Here is a 20,803-nt window from a genome sequence, read left to right on the forward strand (position 1 = left end):
GAGCAAGTCTCTGCTGACACATGAAAGTTTCCTGACACTGTGCTTTTACAAGGGTTAAAAAAGAGGATAACATATCCTCTTGTTTGGAGTCAATAGCAGTAACGTGACAGAGGATGAATTGTCAAGTCATAGAGCTTTATCACCATAATTACATCAAGAGCAAGTTTACTAGTTAAAAAAGAAGCCAGATTAGAAGAGACAAATCACAGAGACAATGGCAGCAGGATCACCCATAGCAGCAGCACGGATTCTGCCATAACTACATCTCAGATGGAGTTGTCAGGGTTATCCTCAGGACAGAATATGGGGGGCTGTGTTCAAGAGCTCTTCATAGAAACCATTACCACTTTTCAGAAGTATTAATGTCTTATCTGTGATAGCCCTTCTCCTGGCACCCCCACTCAATAAATTCCAGTGACTTCTTATTGTGTCCCTCTTGTCTTCAGGATCAAATACAAAATACCCTGTTTGGCATTCAAAGCCCTTCATTACCTAGATCTCTCCTACCTTTCCACTCTTTTTATACCTTACTCCCCACCACCTACTCTGATCCAGTAACAGTGGCCTCCTGGCCATTTCATGAACAAGCTGATCCATCTCCAGGCTACAGATATTTTCTCTGGCTGTCTCCCATGCCTGGAAAATTCTACGTCCTCTTCTCCACCTACTGACTTCAATAACTTCCTTTAAGTCCCAACTAAAACCTTTTACTGGAAGCTTTTCCCAACCCCTCAATTCTAGTGTCTTCTCTCTATTAATTATTTCTTATTGATTGCAAGCCAAGACATCATCCTTCTGATGTCATTGGTCCTCTTTGAGAACAAAGTCTCAACAACAGTAACAATTTATCCCATATATAGTTCGTGTTGTATATATTTGTTTGCATGTTATTTCCCCCATTAGATTGTGAGCTCCTCAAAGGCAGGGACTGTTTTTTGCCTCTTTTTGTATCCCCAGTACTTAGCATGGTGTCTGACACATAGTAAACACTTACTAACTAGGGCTACTTGCTGGGTCATAGGTTAAGGAAAAAAAATCTACTCCCTTTAACTCAGTCTTTTGTTCAACTATAGAATGGCATAGCATTATTGAATGGGGAAACTAGTGAAATTATTGAGCCTCCTTAATGTATCAGGATTTGACAATACAGAAAATGAGCTGGTTGCAAGAATATTAAAGAAGGCTTTGTCAAATACTTTACTTAAAAATAGTTATACAGTGATTCAATTAATCAGTCACCAAGCCTTTATGCAATTACTAAGTGATGATGACCATGCTAAATTCTGGGGATATAAAAAAAAATAAAAGTACATTCTGGGGATACAAAGACAGGCAAAAACAGAGGCCCTGCCCTTAAGGAGGTGGCAAACAATTTTGTACAAATATGATATATAGAGTGTAAATTGGAGATAATCTCAGGGGAAAGGCACTAGAAATGGGGATAGAGGGTAGGAGAGGGGATTTCAAGGTTTTCCTAATCTATTAATCTAATTAGCCTGTCCAAAAAGAAAATGTAGTAAATCCACCACAACTTATTTCTAGGTAGTCTGTGCTAACTCACAGTGATTATGACTTCCCTTTAAATGGGCTCATAAGCTTTCCATTTGGTAAGCTATTCTCTCCTTTTGCCTAGAATGGGCATAAGGAGGTTGGATCAGCTGGAGATTTTGGAACCTCCTTTTTTTTTTTTTTTGCTTGATCCTCTCAAAGCCAGGGTCCTTTTCTACTTTTCAGATACTTTCCATATTCTCCATCATTTCTCAAAGATTTCTCAAAAGTGGTTCTACAATCAAATCTCCAAGTTCTTTGAGTAACCTTGAGGTAATTTGCCTGATATAATACACCCGAAGTCATTTAAACCAGTTACGTGTTCTCTCTCTTTTTTTCATGGTTCTCTTGAGCTTTCATTCCATAATAACCATGTTTGTTTTACCTTTTTCTCTTAAAGGATTATTCTCCTCAAAGAGAGGCATCTCTTATGATAATTCAGGTGTCTTTACCTGCCTCCTTGATTTCTTCTTCCTCAGGGTCATTTACATCTACATTGTTAAAGTTTTATTTTTAAAAAACTCTCCATGCTCTTGGTACCAACAGGAATAGGATTGATAGGGATACAATTAGGAAATGAACCTCATAATTTCATTAGATTAGAGGACCCCTGTGTCAGGAAACTCTCTCTACTAATGTAGGCTCATTTTCTACAACTTAAAGATATGCAGAGGGACTTGTCCAGGGTCATATCGTCAGTATGTGTCAGTGGAAAGACAAATACAGGTCTATCCACTAAGCAAGACTGTCTATGGACAGTAAGAGGAAGAGCATTGTAAAAGCTTCTATAGGCTGCTATAGAGATGACATTGTTGCAGACCAGCATATGTATTTTATGTTATGCTTCTATATATTTCCATGTTTATTTTATATGATTTTTCATAGGTATTAACAAAAACCCAAATATCTTCAGATACTTAAAGCATTGAAATATGTATATATTTTATATTTACAATTAATCACAAAACCAAAACAGTTTTGATAAAGGTTCTTTCACATTCTAGTTGCCTATCAACAGAAATCCTTAAATTCTCCTTCCCTCCCCTCCATCGCCTTTTTTTTTTTCTATCACAGACCTGGTTCTCTAGTTTTTGTGTTTTGATTCAATATTCTTTATGCATGTAGGTAGCTATATACACACATGTATACATATGCATATACATATATACATACATATATATACACACACGTACATGTGTTACCTATTTTCTTTTAGCTATACTTTACACCATATTTGTGTGGATAACAAAATCTTTCTAATTTTTGGGACCCAGCATGATACAGTATTAAACAATATTGTCTCTGGAGCCAGAGGACCTGGGTGAAAACCCTACCTTAGATGCTTACTACCTAGACTGTGTAACCTTGGACAAGTCACTTAACTTTGTTGGGTCTTAATTTTCTTATCTATAAAATGAAGTTCTTTTCAGTTCTAAATCTATAATGCTATCATTCCTTAAATGCCCCCTTTCCTTTTCCCCTTGAATTATTTCTTTGTGAGTCTCTTATTTTTCTCAAGTTCTATACTACTCTCCTTATGTAGTTTTTACTCAGAATCAAAAGAATTTAAGAATTAGGAGGAACTTCTAGTATCCATCTAATCCAACCCATGAACAAAAGGAGTCTCCATTAAAATGTCTAAAGTGGTCATGAAGGGTCAACAAGTCAACAAACATTTGTTAAGTGCTTAGTGTATGCTACTTACTGTACTGAGCACTAGGAAAACACACAAAAAAAGAAAGATAGTCCCCACCCTCAAGGAGCTTATATTTCAATGGGAGAAGACAACACATAACAGGAAACTGAAAGGCTTGTTGGCATGATGGAGGGGTCCAGAAGAGTGCAGCCAGTTGTGAAATGAGCAGATGGCTGGCTTGGACACCCTCCCTAAATGGATATTTTCTCTCCTCCCCCACCAAAGGATACTGATGGAGTGTGAGTTCCATAGTTGAAATGATGTTCCAGGATAAAGAATTTCCTCAGGCATGATGAGAAGTCCAGCAGAATATAACCAAGCAAGAAATGAAGTCTCTGTTTGAAGACCTCCAAGGAGGGAGAACCCACAAACTCCTGAGGCAGCCCATTCTACTTTTGAATAGCTCTCATTATTAGGATTTTTTCATGACATCAAACTAGCCTCTTTCTAACTTCTACCCATTGGTTCTAGTTTTGCCTGAAGGGGCCAAAAGTGATAAATCTGAATCCTCCTCCACCTGTCAGCCTATTGAATACTTGAAGATAGCTTTCATGCTGCCCATCCACTCCAGTCTTCTAGTCTTCAAGCTAAATATCCCTAGTCCCTTCAAGTGATCCAAATATGATATAGTTTCAAGACCTTTCATCATCATTGTCCTTCTCTGAACACTCCTTAGTTTATCAATGTCTTTTTAACATCATACTTTCCAGAATTAAACATAGTATTACAGATGAGATGTGACAAAAAGAGAATATAATGGGATTTTCATCTCTGTATTTAGGGAAGCCATGCCTTCCAAATCTACTCTTTGTAGATTTTCTTGGGAGGCTTCTGTATACAGTTTATTGTCTTTGTCTTACTGTCCGTTCCCTTCCTTGATCTCCAGAGATATTTTCAATAGGGATTCAGGTTGAGAATTCACTCACAAGGGAAGAGATCAGGTATTCAGGAATAGCCTATATGGGGAGTGGTGTTTACAAGGGGACCAATTTAGTATAGTGGACAAAGTATTCGATTTATAGTAAAAGAATAAGAGACTATATAATTGGGAAGGGATCTCAGAAATGATCTAATTCAACTCTTATCTAACAAAAACATATTTTTTTATGTTTGGGAAGTAGTCATCCTGCCTTGTTTGAAGACCACTAGTGAAGGGAAACTCACTATCAATGGAGGGAGCTCATTATGTCCAGTGTAAGAAAACTCTGGTTATTAGGAAGATTGACTGTACATTAAGTGTAAATCTGCCTTTTTTCAGCCACCATTCTTTGTTCTAGTTCTGTGATTTGAGGCCAGATGACCCTTTGCTTCTTTCCTACATAATAGTCTTTCAAAGATTTCCAAATTATCAATGTCCTTTCTAAATTATAGTCCCTAGATCTTAACACAATTGTCTAGATGGGATCTAACCAGGGCAGAGTATAGCAGGGCTTATAATTTCCTTATTTCTGGAAACTAACCCAAGCTAACTGAATGTAATCCAAGATCATTTTTGGCTTTCCTAGTATACTGTTGACTCATTGGGTTAGCAGTCTACCAAGATCCCTAGATCTTTTTTCAGATAAACTTGTGTTTTACAATGTGCTCTCCTCCAATATTTTGTACATTTGGTGTTAATTTTTTTTGTACCAAAATGTAAGACTTTACATTTATCACTTCCATTTCACCCAATTAGACTCAGCCCAGTGCTCTAACCTCAGGTTAGCCATCCCTCCCAGACTTGTGCTATAAGCTATTGAGATTTACTCCTTTATCCAAATCATTGACAAAAATGTTGAACAGCACAGGGCTAAACATAGTTCCTGGGACACTCTACTGGAGACTTCCCTTCAAGTTGACTTGGAACCATTAATGACTAATATTGGAGTCCAGCTATTCAATGAGTTTATTCCATTCAGTTCAGTTGTTTTCAGTCTTGTCTGATTCTTCATGATCCTACTTGGGGGTTTCTTTTCTCTTCCTTCCCCTTCCTTCCTTTCTTTTTTTTCTTTCTTTCTCCCAGAATCACACAGCTGGTAAGTGTTATGTGTCTGAAGCCGAATTTGAACTCAGGTCCTCCTGACTCCAGGACTAGTGCTGTATCCAGTGCGCCACCTAGTTGCCCCTCATTTGGGGGTTTCTTGCCAAAGATATTGGAATGGTTTGCCATTTCCTTCTCCAGCTCATTTTACAGATGAGGAAACTGAAGGAAACAGGGTTAGGTGACTTGCCCAGGGTCACTAGTAAGTGTCTGAGGCCTGATTTGAATTCAGGAAGGTAAGTCTTCCTGATTCCAGGCCCCCAGCACTCTATTCACTGTTCAACCTAGCTGTCCCTCAAGGAGTTTTGAATCCTTCTAATTATCGTCACACTCACATCTCTCCATCTTTCCTTACGAAATAGCAAAGAATACTTTATTAAATACTTTTCTAAAATCTGGGTAAGCTATATATCATGTTTTTTCCCTATACCGGTTGAGTAAGCCTGTAGAAGTTTTAATGAATTGCTATGACTGAAAAAATTCATCCCTTACAGGTCAATCTTCCAGCTTTGAGCTTCTGTAGACAGCTAGGTTGGTCCTCTAATATGAGATGCACAGTCTGGCTCCAAGTCCATACTCAAAGCTTTTGTAGCTTGTCAAATTTTTGAGAACATATGGTCATCTCCACAACATGATGAGGCAACAGAGAAAGATTTTAGTAGATGTTGATCCAAAAATAAAAAAGACTCTCCCCCCAAAAAGGCACTTGAAGCTAAGCCTCCTAAACCCATAGTGCATCTTGTTGTTGTTGTTTGTCCTTTATTCTCAAAGAGGACCAGGACATCACGAAGGCGATGCCATGACTTGAAAGTGAATTGAATTTATGTGAAGGAGGGCTGTGCAAAGTCACCAGCCTCACTTTCTTCTCCAGAACCATCTGGGTTCAGTGGCCAAATATAGATCAGGATAACTGGAGATGGCCCAGGATGCAGTGGGGAGGCCTTGGCCTTTTTAAGTTAAGGTCTTTCCCAGGTCTCAGTTTGACTGAGGCAACACTCATTGAGTGCTTAAGGCTAGGTAAGAACTGAGTCAAAGAATGGCCTCTTTTACCTAGTAAATAAAAAAAACAAATCAATCTGGGAGGGGAATACCCTCAGGGTTTCTGGCCAAAACAGAAACATTTGCTATTGGCACTCTCTCTGAGCCATCAGGGCCCAAACAATGACCAAATGAGGCTTGGGCTGGAACTTACTGTTGGCCAATCAATGAGAGCCAGAGAAAATTGGGTTTAAGGCATGGTCTTTAAGAAAGCAATCTAGCCTATAAACCCCAAGATATCTTGAGAGGTTCCAGTGATCCAAATTTACATTCCTTTGGGAAGAGCACCTACAGATAAGGGTATGATATTCTATGTGGACAGAGGGAGAGGAGAGAGAGGAGGGAGGGGAAGAAGGAAAGAAGGAGGGAAGGAGCTAAGTTGCCCAACTGGAACTGGCCAGGTGGGTCCCCAGTGGAGCAGTTCCTCCTTCTAACAGGTTGTTGTTTATACTTTATTTTAGAAGAAGACCTTTACATCAGGAAGGTGATGCCATGACTTGCAAGTGAACAGTGTATCCAGGCCTCAGTGGCTACCAAAGAAGATCTCAGAGACAATGTTTTCCTCTCTACACATTTATATTTGGAGAATGCTATGAAGGTTATAGATAAGCACTTTAGAAGATGGGACAATTTGCAAAATTAACTTTGAACATCTGAACTGATTGTCAGGGACAGTGGGAAAGGTAAATATTTATTGTGGTTATTGTTTTCTTCTTGTGACATCTTAGAGGACACTGACAGTTGATGGAGATTTTATTATTTTTAATTTATTTTCCTTATGTCCACAAATTCTGCAAGTTTGGTGAAATAATTATCTAAAGCCTGATCTCCAAATGCTACAGATGCCCCATTGCAGATCTCCGTGCATACATCTAGGTCATTTTATGAAGTATACTTCCTGAAGAGAGATTGTAGACTATGTGGAGAGTGTTCCAAACTGGCTGGTGTTCAAGGTATTTCAAATATTCAGCATGACATAGTACAAGCAGGGTGTCATTCCCTTAGGGCTCCAAGGAAGGAAATTCCAGGCCACATAATTACATTCTGACCCCCTGAAATTTACCCTGTTCTTGCCCTTTCTTTTGGCAATACTAGTCTTTACTTTCTGTCTGGAATTGTTGTGACATGCAGTGCAGACAATGGATGCCACTGATGTCTTAGGATCATAGAATTAGCACTAGAATGGACCTTAGAAGCCTCTTAGCCTAACTGCTTTATTTTACAGGTGAGAAAATGGAGGCCCAGTGAATTTAAATGACTTACTCAAAGTCACACAGATGATAAAAGCAGAGAAGAGATTTAGAGAATGATTATCCGATTTCAAATTCAACATTCTTTTCACTTTAGTGAACGGTGTTGTTTCCTGTAAAAAATCTCCTAAGGTCTGATTTGTACATTTCCTATATACTTGTATTCTATTTTTGTATTATGATAACTTATGAATTAATGAATGACATGAGTGAGAAAGCATTTACTAAGCACTTACGTGTAAATCAGTATGCTTTATGTTCATGTTGTATGTATTTCCCTCTCTACTAAATTAGAGATGACTAGGTGACACTGTGGATATAGTCCTAGAATTGGAGTAACAAAGATCTGGGTTCAAATCCAGTTTCAGATAATTTTTATTATGTGATCCTCAGTAAGTTATTTAACCTCTGTCTGCCTTAGTTTCCTCATCAGCTCCTTCCCTTCTTCCTTCCTTCTTCCTCTTCCTCTTCTCTCTCCTCTCCCTCCGTCCACATAGGGTATAATGCCCTTACCTAACGATACTCTGCCCAAAGGAATGTAAATTTTGATCACTGGAACCTCTCAAGATATCTTGGGGTTTATAGGCTAGATTGTTTTCTTAAGGACCATGCCGAAAACCCAGTTTGCTCTGGCTTTCATTGATTGGCCAACAATAGGTCCCAGGCCAAGCCTCACTTGGTCATTGCTTGGGCCCTGATGGCTCAGAAAGAGTGTAAATAGCATTTGTTTCTGTTTTGGCAAGAAACCCTGAGAGTCTTCGCCTCTCAGATTGATTTTTTTTAACTTACTAGGTAAAAGAGGCCATCTTTTTTTACTTGGCTCTGTCATTGTAAAGACAATAATAGTATCTACCTCCCAAGATTGTTGTGAAGATTAAATGAAATAATATCTATAAAGTGATTAACATAGTACCTAGTACATAGTAGGTATTTGATAAGTCTTTCCTCTCTCCCTCTCTCCCTTCCCATCTTTCCTTGGTTGTAATTCCTTGTGGATAGTGGTCAAATCTTATCTTTCTATTAACCCTATATAGTGCCTAGCCCAGGCCTATGCTTATAATTTTACTTAATATGTGTTTGAATGAATGAACAAATAAATTAATCACCCTGCTCAGCCTCAAGAAAGTTGTTTGTCTAAACTGAAGATGTGCTAATATCAGCCTGTTGTACAGGGATTATGGGTTTGTATAATGTCCTGAAGGTGTTCTGTTTGTGATGGAAGTCATCAAAACACAAGAAATTATAATAAAAGAAATCAATAGCCCTCAGATGATACGAGTACACCAACTTGGCCCCTGCAATGTTGTTAAAAAGTCAGGAAAGAAACCTCAGGCATTGGGGAATTTTTTTCCTCATGGAAACAAGGTTCTATTTGCACACAGATATCGGATTATCAAATGGAAAGGTTGAATTTAATCAAACCATTTTAGCTTTAGAGAAGATTTTGGAAGACAATGATCACCACCTGGAAGTTCTGTCACTTAGAAGAGCAGTTGGACTTAGCAAATAAGATACAATTATTTACTAATTGGAACTGTGGAATAGGCTGCCTTGGAAGATAGTGAGTTGTTAAAGTACCAGAAGTATGCAAGTAGAGTCTGAATCTGTCAGATATATTATAGAAGGGATCTTTTTACTGGTTGGGAGATTGGTCTAAATGATTACTAAATTTCCTTTCAATTATTGCATTATATGATTTGTAGTCCAGTATCTATCCACTTCAATTACTTGGATCCTCTGGAAGGCCTATATAGTGAATTTCAATGTCATAGGAATACTTTTACACATTTTTTTTCTAAGCTAAGTCTACACCAGGTCAAATGTGACAATCAATAAAAAGAGAAAATTTGTGAAAGAGAAAAAGTAAAAAGAGAAAGTTTGTATCATGCGTTCTTTATATATAGCAGTTGGTTGCCCTACACACACACACATACACACACACTTACTCACATACTACCTGTTCACAGTGCATGCTACATTGAAAGAGGCATTGTAAAGAAGAAATAACAGGAAAAAGGGAGAGAAATCTCCAGGGGCCACTTATTTTTGGAAAACACCTCCCATCCCCATTTTCTTGGGTGGTAATATCTAAAACCAATTGGGAAGTCTTTAATTTGGAGCCTGCCCTGAACCTTTTTCTTAGGGCAAAACAGATTTATTTTTACCATGTTTTTGTTGTTCAGTTGTTTCACTCTTGTTCAACTCCTTGTGATCTCATTTGGGTTTTTCTTGGCAAAGATACTGGAGTGGTTAGCTATTTCCTTCTCCAGTTTTTACCATAGAAACCTCCTAATTTTTAGCCTGTGGCTAAAAAGGTAAAATGAAGTGAAATGTTTAGGCAAATATGTGTGATGGGGGTTTGGTGCAGGTTCAGACCACATAGCATGAAATGACCCATGAGAAAACACTGGGGCCCTGCTTCTGGGAGCATGGAGGTTGGTTTGGCATGTGTGAATTCTTCATTGGCCTGTTCTGTGGCTGGAATCAGCCTTTTTTCATTGGCTTGATAGCTGGAGCTGAAAGTAAACTTTACAACTGCTGGATTGAGTGTGATAAAGGCTTTTTTTTCTCTGTCTTTGAAGTAAACATCCCTTTATAAAATTAATTTAATGTTGTGGCTAAATGGAATTAACATGTTAGTTATAAAACCCCTAAAATGAGGGAAACATAATTGATACAGGCTCAAGCTAATGGCAGAGAAGAAAGGCCCTTCATTCCCCTCAAGGTAAAAGAGAACTCTCAGGGAAAAGGATTAAAATATAACAGACACCACTCAGAGAGGGAGGCCAGAGTCACCCATGTTACATATTTTTTTCAAATAGCATTTTATTTTTTCTAATTACATGTAAAGACAATTTTTGATACATTTTTAAATAAAATTTTGAGTTTAAAATTTTCTTCCTCCTTCCTTCCCCCTTCTTTTCCCTAAAACAGTAAGCAATTTGATATAGATTATATATGTGCAAGCATGTAAAATATATTTCCATATTAGTCAGGTTGTGAAAGAAGAAACAGAACAAAAGGAAAAAATAAAGTGAAGATAATATGCTTCAGTTTGCATTCAGACTCCATCAGTTCTTTCTCTGGATATGGATAATATTTTCCATCATGCATCTTTTGGAATTGTCTTGGGTCATTGCATTGCTGAGAAGAGCTAAGTCAATCATAATTGATCATCTCACAATGTTGCTGTTACTGTGTCCCATGTTCTCCTGGTTCTGCTCACTTCACTCAGTATCAGTTCATATAAGTCTTTCCAGGTTTTTCTGATATCTGCCTCCTCATCATTTCTTATAGCACAGTAGTATTCCATCACAATCTTATACCACAACTTGTTCAGCCATTCCTCAATTGATGGGCATCACCTCGATTTCCAATTCTTTGACACCACAAAAAGGGCTGCAATGAATTTTTGTCCATGTTACATAATTAAAGGTGGTTCAGTTCAGGTCAATACAAAAAAAGACTTGGAGCTTGAGGTTAGCTTTCAACAACCAAACTCACTTCTTTGTACTTGGATGACTTTAAAAGAGGATTTGAGAACTAAGAAATAATCAAGTTCTGAAGGATGCTGAAAGTTACCTTATCCAGGCCCTTGTCCAATGAGTGCACCTCCTCTATAGAACCACTGCCACGTAGTCATCTAGTTTTTGCTTGAATGCTTTCAGTGACAGCAATCTCTCTCTTTTGGGCAGCCTATTCTATATTGGATAGCTCTAATTGTTTTGAAGGGTTGTTTGTTTGTTTTTTTTCACCCTTATCCTGAGTTGAATTCTACCTCCCTTAACTTCCAGAGATTAACTTTAGTTCTCCCATTATGGAACTAAGCTTAATAAGTTAAATCCCTTTTCCATATGACAACCTTTCAAATATTTGAAGACAGAGATCATGTTCCCACCCAGTGTACTCTTCTCCCAGTTAAACAGCTCCAGATTTACCAAGATTCTCATATGATAAAGATTCGTGTCTCTGTCATCATCATAGCCACCATGCTCTGGACATACTCCACATGTCTCTTCTAAAATACGGTGCCCAGAACTCAACACAGTTTTCCAGGTTTGACCAGTGAAGAGTACAATGGGCCTATTCATTACCATCTTTGTTCTGTACATTATTTCTGTGCAAAACACAACCTCTGTGTGCCTCATTTTAATGAGGAATAAGTTAATATTTGTTATTCCTTCCTCATAGGGATGTTGTGAGGAAAGAACTTATAAGCTTTAAAGTGTAATCTAAATGAGAGCTATTTTTGTTATCCCAACTGCAGCAGGAAATGCTGTTTCCTTCCTTCCTTTGCCTCCACTCTTCTGACATAGGGATTCATGCAGGGATATGCTGGTCAATGTTCAAAAACTGCCCCTCCCCCAATAAAGTATGCATGACACACTTTTAAGTTTAATCTGCATTTTTAACATTATATAAATCTATTTCTGTGGTCTCAATAACCAACAAAATAATAAACCAAGTCCTAATTTGTAGCACTTGCTGATCTTCATATGGGACATTTAACAATCATCTCTCTCAAGCCACTATAACTTGAGGCCAGCCCACCACTGAGTGTGTATGCCTTCTAACACCTAACCCGTGATCTCTATTATGTTGTGATGGGTAACAGGCTTGGGTATGTTAAAGAATCCCACAAAATTCTCCTAGCAGAAACACGTGGAAATTTAAGATACAAATGGGAAAAAAATGGATGTGTTTATCAAGCCCCTAGGCATGTGGGAAATGTTCACTTGGGCAGAAGAAACACCACATAGGCATTTGGGGGAGATAATGCCAGACGTTGGAGTTCACATGGTTTAATCTAGTCTGTGACTAGAACCTGTATGAATATGAGAAGGTGATTGTGTTCCTTGTCTCTTATTAACTCCCTTGAGACTAGACAAAAGTCAGCCAGAATTACTGCACAGGCAGAAACTCCAGAATCCTGTCATTCAGTCCCTTACCTAGTATGGAATTTAAAATGTGGCATGAGGGAAACTGTATTTCCTGCCAAGACAAGTGTACACTAGAACAAAGATTCTTAACTTTTTTTTTTTGGTGTGTGTGTGTGATGGAAACTTTTGGCAGTTTGGTAAAGCCTTTTCAGGAATAATGTTTTTAAATATAAAACAAAACAAAATGTAAGATCACACAAAATACAAATTGTATTGAAACATGGTTATCCAAATATTAAAAAATAAAGTTCATTGACCTCAAGTTAAGAATCCTTGATCTAGAATATTCCTCTTTGCCATTATGACAGGAAAAGCCTCCCATCTTTATCCCCAGGCCATCCTCTCCCTTGAAAAGGTTAGTGGTACTGGAAAAGGAACTATGCAAGGGGAATGCACCAGCCACCTTCTAGGAGTTGTTTTGAGCTGCAAGAGGAGCCACAATGGAGAGTGACCTTGGGTTCTGAGCAGAATAAAAAAGGAATAAGAATGAGGGATGAAGCTAATAGGACCTATAGCCCTCCAAAAATGCAAGAAGAGCCATTAGCTGAGGAAGTGGGAGAGGTGATGCCTGCTGGGATCTTTCTTGCCTAGTTCCTGATTATAAAGGACTGAAACTCAATATGAGGTGTCTAACAGTGGATGTAGCTTATGGGTGGGAGCTGTCTTCTTCCATGAGCTTTGCTATGTATTCCATTTTAAACTTTTTTTTTCTGACTTGTATGAATTGTATGCTTGCAAAATGAATTGGTAAGGACACACTGGATGCTGTCATAGTGGTAGTTTTCCAGACCTCCTGGGTGGGAGTTATAGCTAGAGAAGTGAGAAATCTGCTAAAGTACCTCCAAGTCTTTTATGTCCAGCTTCTGGAATAAGGATTGCATAAGTATTACTAATACAAGCTAAAATAACATTACTATCATTATGCTGTTACTTCATATTGAACTTTCCATTAATTAATCCCCATAGGTCTTTTTCACTTTAACTTTTTCTAAATCATCCCCCTTCCATACCATACGTGTAGAATTTTTAATAAATTTTTAAACAAAAAAAAAATTCAAGGCAGTGATTGTTTTGCTATTAAATGTCTTGTTTTAAATTCAGTGTTCTAGCATTTTTTTCATCATCATCATTTTGACATCTCTCTAATTTGCTCTCCCTCATAGCAATGTGGCAAATGAAGATCTAAAAAGCATAACTTTTGTCTTTTAATTCAGTTCTGAAAAAAACCAAAGTGTTGAAAAGGATAGAGCAAAGAATACAATCCTGAGGAATTCCATGGCTATCTATTATAACTATCCATTCATCAACACTCTCTTAGTTAGGGTCACTCACCCAGCCATGAATCCACCTAAATCTCCTCTACTTTGTCTACAACGATGTGGTAAAAAATCATTGTGTCTTTCTGAAATCCATATAAATGATGGCATTGCCCTGATCTACCAATCTAGGAACTGTGTGACACATATGCGCTCTGCAAGTTAAATAAGCTATTTCACAAACTTCTTATTGAAGAAGATCACTTGGATTTTCATGTTTGAGTAATGATTTTATTGCAAAATGTTTTCCAAAATTCTGTATTCATTGTACTAGTGAGCAGATCTCCATTTTATTAGTTTTCAATAAAGTTGGATTCTTACTAACAAGGATTCAGTGAAAGAAAATAATTGTAAGGGAGTATGATAACTTGATGCTCTTTAAATAGGCAGTTCTTTGAGCACAAAGGAAGCAATATATAAGAGTAAAGGGAGGCTGGGAAAATGCAAGATGCCATGATGGCTAAACTTGGAATTTCACAGAGAATCGAATGGCCAATAAGAACGTCATGAAAAATGTACAAATCAGGTCAGGTCACCAGAGAGGAGTCCTACGAATTAGGACAATCGTGGAGGGAGAAGATCGGCAAAGTTAAATTGAGAAACAAGATACAGTTTGCAGAAGATATACCAGGCAATAGTAAAAATTTTCTCAATTATGTAAGGCCAAAGAAGAGGACCGAGGAAATGAGTCTGCCCATAGTAGAGAGAACCATAGATTTCTCTGAGAAGGCAGAGAGTTTCAATACTTTAAACAAAACAAAATGAAAATCCACTGGCTTTATAATCAAATTTACCTGTGATCAGACAACCAAATTTAACGCAACTTGTGATAGGAGTGATCAGTCAAATCATACGAGACTAGAAAGTGACTGACTGAAGATTTGTTTAGTTTAGCTTTTTTTTTAAAGGTTAATGTAAAAGTTAAATTTCATGCCATTTAGGCTGGAATAGTTAAGAAACTCACTATCATTTTGGAAGACATGATGCAGATCACCCTAAAGACCATGTTTCATTAAAAAAAATAATAGTATGATTTTTATAATTATAGACTGGGTATGCAGCATACTATAAATTTTATGGAAAAGTGAACAATTCCATCAATGAGTTGTTTCATCTATACGATGCCAAATAACCAGTTTTGACTTTTTTGTTCAGTGGTACACTGTTTTTGCCATATAATAAAGATAAAGATGTCAGGTTACCTCTGATAGCAAATAAAGTCCTATATAGACTTAAAAAGCAGACTTAAACAATAATATTTTTACATTTGTAGCACATTTTACCACTTACTAGGCACAATTACATGCATTATCTCATTTGATTCTGTGAATAACTATGCATGTTATTATTTCCTTCCTCTAGCTTTAAATGAAGTGATTCTGTTCTTAGGACCTACTGTTCACACTGGGACCTTCCACGCTATTAAATTCTTTTTATCAAACTATCAAATTATGCTCAAGACCAGAGATTCATAATCTGAGGTCCCATGGATAATTTTCAGAGTCTCTTGGAAGGCAAAACAATTAAATCTTTATTTTCATTAACTTCTAAATGAAATTTAGCAACTCCTTCAATTAAGGTTTTTTTTAACAAAAATATTCTGAGGTCTACATGTATTTAACCAGATTATCAAAAGTACTCACCCTTCAAACCCTCCACTCTTCCCCCTCACCCCTCCATGGAACTTTGATCTCAACCATCAAACCTCTTGTTTGGGAGGGAAGGAGTGTACAATTGCTGGGGAATTTTAATTAAATACTGGTTCAGAATTAACCTAGGATATAACAGTGAGGACTATATTCTATTATGGGATGAAGGACTAGGAACTAAGGTAGACATATACTTGCAGTCTACCTGGAGCATGTATAAAGAGCATGATGGAGACTCTACCCAGAGTTGTTAAACCTCATGGCCACCCACGTCTGATGATTCATGTAGAGCAAAACAATTTTGCCAGAAGAAATCTAGAAATCATTATTATGGATTATTAAGTCTAGAGCAGAGAAATCAAAGGCATATGATTAATATTTTCACCACAACTGCCAAATTAAAATTGGCTTTTTAGATATAAAGCAATTCAAATCCTGGGAGGTTTGCTGCCAGTACTTGTTCAGAAAAAGGGCAGAAATTGGGTCCAGGAGGAAGAGCGGGTAGATAATGATCTTGTCTCCTCCTTTCTTTTATTCTGGCTTATTTGTTTGCATGGGAATCCAGAGAACATCTTGAGAACAAAGTCTCTGCTCCCTGAGCCTCCACATAGATCTGGTGGGGTTTCTTTGGCAGAGAAACCTGGCCCACACACCAGAATGAGTTTGAGGGGCATAGGATTTCCAAACAGGGTTAAATGGGAGTTAGAAAGTATTTCTAGCTCTGAATAAGATAGCTGGGACAATCAAATCACAATTAAACCACAAACACCAACAGCTGAAGAATACTCTGTCAGCCAGTTGGCTCAGGTCAATGGGGTGCCTCATGGTGTTGGCTATGACTAAACAGCTATCAGTATGCCCTTATCAGGCCAATATATTCTAATCTGACAGGAGCTGAGTAGACTGTACTTAAAAGATGAATCTCAATAGTTGGTAATGGAGAGAAGTTCAGTTACTGTGCATAACTGAAGAGGAGATACTTAGACACAGTAACAGAGCAACACTTAGCAAAAACTACATGCTACATAAGACTTGAAGGGAGAAAAAGGTGGCTTTGGGAAGTGAATAACACATTAAAAAGTAGAATGGGATCTTGATTTCTTGATCACAGTTTCAGACAGAAAAATGAAAGGCGCTTGGCTAGTAATAGAAGTCCATTTAACAAGGGTATGGAGGGATAAATTTTCCACTGAAATTACTGATCCATTTAAGAAGAATTTACAATAAATGTTTAGGGGGGAGAGTGAAAACTACTCACATATATTTACCAAAATGAATGCCACAGAAGATAGAAGGTATAAGGGGAGCAAGAAGTACATTAATGAAGAGGTTCAGTAGTCCATAGCAACCAATATGCATGAAAGAGCAGGGAAGATTATAGAAATAGAAAATTATAGACTTGAAATTCAGAAGGACCTCTAGATAATGTAGGCCAATCCATACCCAAATAATGAATGCCATCTATAGTCATTGTCAAAGCTTTAGTGTGATGGTAGAGTCTGAGAAATCAAAGTGGGACAGGGTGGCTAGCAATCACTTGATTATGTGTGTTACTGTATTCTATGTCAAAGGTAAACCTACCAGTAGCTAAGGTTATGTATGGTTCATGTACCCAAATATTTAAGGGTAAAAGGAAATAATTCATGGCTTCTTGATGCCCTAAGCCCTGCCCCCAAATAAACACTTACGGAGAGTCAGATTAGATGATCTCTAAGTTTCCTTCTAACTCTAAATCCTATAATCCTTTGATCACCTCTTTAGGGGCCTAACATTTTCTTTCAGATGTAAGATAAAGCAGCTAGACCCATAGTGATCTGTCTTTCTATAGCACAACTCCCAAAAAGGCCAATGTCTCCCACTACATCCAGGACCATCTCTAGTCATCCTGATTTAGATCTTGTCACTGGACCCATCTGGCTTCAGAGGAGAAAGTGAAGCCGGTGACTTTGCACAGCCCTCCCTCACTTAAATCCAATTCACTTGCAAGTCTTGGCATCACTTTCCTGATGTCATGGTCCTCTTTGAGAAAGAAGGAAAAACAACAATCTGTGAGTAGTACAGACTGCCCCACTGGGGACCCAACTGGCCAGCTCCAGTTGGGCAATGCAGCTGCTTCCTTCCTTCCTTCCTTCTTTCCTTTCCTTTTTCTTCTTTTTTCCTTTCCCTTTTCCTTACCTTTCCTTTCATTTCCTCCTTCCTCGCCTTCTGTCCACATAGGGTATCATACCCTTACCTGTGAGTGCTCTGCCCAAAGAAATGTAAATTTTGATCACAGAAACCTCCCAAGATATCTTGGGGTTTAGGGCTAGATTGCCTTGAATCCAATTCACTCTGGCTCTCATTGATTGGCCAACAATAGGTCCCAGCCTAAACCCCACTTAGAGGTCTTTGTTTGAGCCCAGATGGCTCAGAGTGAATGTAAATAGCAATTGTTTCTGCTTTGGCCAAAAACCGTGAGAGTTTTCCCCTCCCAGATCGTTTATTTTTTTTTTTTTTTGACTAGGTAAAAAAAAGGCTCATTTCTTACTTAGCCTTAATCACTGAATGGGCATCACCTCAGTCAAACTGAGACCTGGACAAGACTTTAGCTTAAAAAAGACCAATGTCTCCCACTGCATCCAGGGACATTTCCAGTCATCGTGATCTATATCTTGCCACTGGACCCAGATGGCTGAGGAGGAGAGAACAGACTTTGCACAGCCCTCCCTTGCTTAAATCCAATTCACTTGCAAGTCATGGCATCACCTTCCTGATGCCATGGTTCTCTTTGAGAATGAAGGACAAAACAACAACAAGAACAACAACAACAACAAACCCAACCTCCTCTATGACATCCATCTCAGTTGGGGCCATGGGACCAGATCCTTTTCCTTTCTTCCTTTCTCCCTTCTTCCCTTTTTGTTTCTTCACCAGAATTTTTATATGTCAATTAAATTATGGATTCCATTAAAAAAAATACTACCATGAGGATACTCATGAACTAGATGAGGGAAGCATGGTAGAGAATATATAGTGAAGATCAATAAAATGGTGAAATAAATGGATATTATGTTAGATGTATACTATAGATCACCCCACCAGAAGATGAAATGGATAATGGATTCCTGAAATAGATGACAAGGAGTTAGGATATTGTAGTGATATTATTTCATTTCTTTGATCAGCTAGTAATGTCTCCCTCTACTAAAAACAAGAAAGTGAAAAAATCTTGACCTGCCTTAATGATTAATTGTATTCTTTAAAAGAAGAGGAAATGATTAAGGGAAATGCTATTCTTCATCTGTTACTGATCAATATTTAGGTCCTAGTTGATGGAGTAGAAATGAGGGCAACCTTGAGAAGTGACAAAGCCATCAACAACATTCATGATAGGGAGGGAATATAAGGGGCCAATCTGATGTTAACCCTAAATTTGAGGAGAATCAATTTCTAAGAGCCCTGAGAAAAAATAAATAAAATTCTTTGACCTAAAATTCTAGAGGAGAGAGGAGAAGTCAACCTGTTATTGATAGAATCCTTATTAGAATGAAGTTCTGCCTCCAAAGGTATAAATGAGCCCACTAAGTTAGAAAAGGAACAACTGTCTAAAGAGACTAATGTGGCTGCCCTGACAAAATGAAGATTAACTGAAATTAAATAATAACAGCACAGAAGATGAAAGCAAGGGCAAGGAATTGAGGTCAACTACAAAAGGGTGAAATTCTCCTATAAGAATATTAGAAACATTATAGCCAAGAATGAATTAATAGATGCTTGATTTTAATGCTAAGATCAATGAAAAGGAAAAAAAAATAGCTATGTTGAGGTCAAGAAGATCAAATAAGGAGCACTGTTCAGGATAGACAGGCAGATGATGGTGAAAAGGTAGAACTACTTAACTTTTAATTTTTATCTGTTTTCTTTACAAATAAGAGTGGTCTTTGGATTGAAACATATAGAACAAAATTGGCTAATAGGGAATTGATACCTGGTATAAGTGCCCTCTCACCACTTTCTCATTTCTCTTTTATCAGTGAATTCAAGTCTCTAGGTCTATATGGTCCACCTCCTAAGCTAGAGAAAGAACTTGTGGATGTGATTGCTGAGCTAATTTTCATCAAGAATAATAGCGAATAGGAGATGTGATTTAGAATTGGAGATAGACAAATACCCCAATTTTCAATAAGGGGAAGAAGATAAATTAAAACTATGGTAAGCTAGTAAACCAGATTTTAGTTTCTGTCAAAATTCTAGGACACATTAATAAACAAATGGGTTGTGATTATTTTGAATGGAAAACAGTAATGACTTCCCTAAGAATAAGTCACGTTAGCCTAACTTCATTTAACTTCTCTGACAAAGTTACTAGAATGGCAGATGAAAGGTATTCCATGGTTATCACATGCCTGCATTTGTGCAAGGCAGGATCTCGCAATACCCTTTCTAAACCATCTGGAGAGATCTGGGATAGATTTTGAACTAATTGAAAGATATAACCCTCATAATATGATGAAGGAATCCATGTCAACCTGAATGGTCTTCCTTGGCCTCTCTATTCAAGATTTTTTTTACTTTGTATATTAATATATTTATTCATTTCTGTAATATCCTTTTTTATTTTTTTAAATTAAATTAATTTATTTATTTTTAGTTTTCAACACTCACTTCCATAAGATTGTGAGTTTAAAATTTTTTCCACGTCTCTCCCCTTTGCCCTATTCAAGACGGCATGCAATCTGATATAGGCTCTACATATACATTCTTATTAAACATATTTTCACATTACCTATGTTGTAAAAAAGAATTAGAATGAATGGGAGGAACCACAAGAAAGAAGAAACAAAACAAAAAAGAGAGAGAGAGAGAGGGCAAATAATGTGCTTTGATCTGCATTCAGACTCCATAGTTCTTTCTCTGGATGTAGATAGCATTTTCCATCATGAGTCTTCTGGAGTCGTCTTAGATCCTTGCATTGCTGAGAAAAGGTAAATCATCTATCAAAGTTAGTCATTGCACAATGTGGCTGTTATTGTGTACAATGTTCTCCTGGTTCTGCTCACTTCACTCAGCATCGGTTCATGTAAGTCTTTCCAGGTTTTTTCTGAAGTCCACCTGCTCGTCATTTCCTATAGCACAATAATATTCCATTACATTCATATACCACAACTTGTTCAGCCATTCCCCAATTGATGGGCATCCCCTCAATTTCCAATTCTTGGCCACCACAAAAAAAAGCTGCTATAAATATATTTTTACATGTGGTGTTCAAGAATTTTGTAAGCGATGCCTATGAAGGCATAGATGACATGATTACCAAATTTTCCTTCCTTCCTTCCTTCCTTCCTTCCTTCCTTCCTTCCTTCCTTC

Source organism: Vombatus ursinus, unplaced genomic scaffold (genome assembly GCF_900497805.2).
Source record: "Vombatus ursinus unplaced genomic scaffold, bare-nosed wombat genome assembly UNPS02009205.1, whole genome shotgun sequence".
Taxonomy (NCBI): Eukaryota; Metazoa; Chordata; class Mammalia; order Diprotodontia; family Vombatidae; genus Vombatus; species Vombatus ursinus.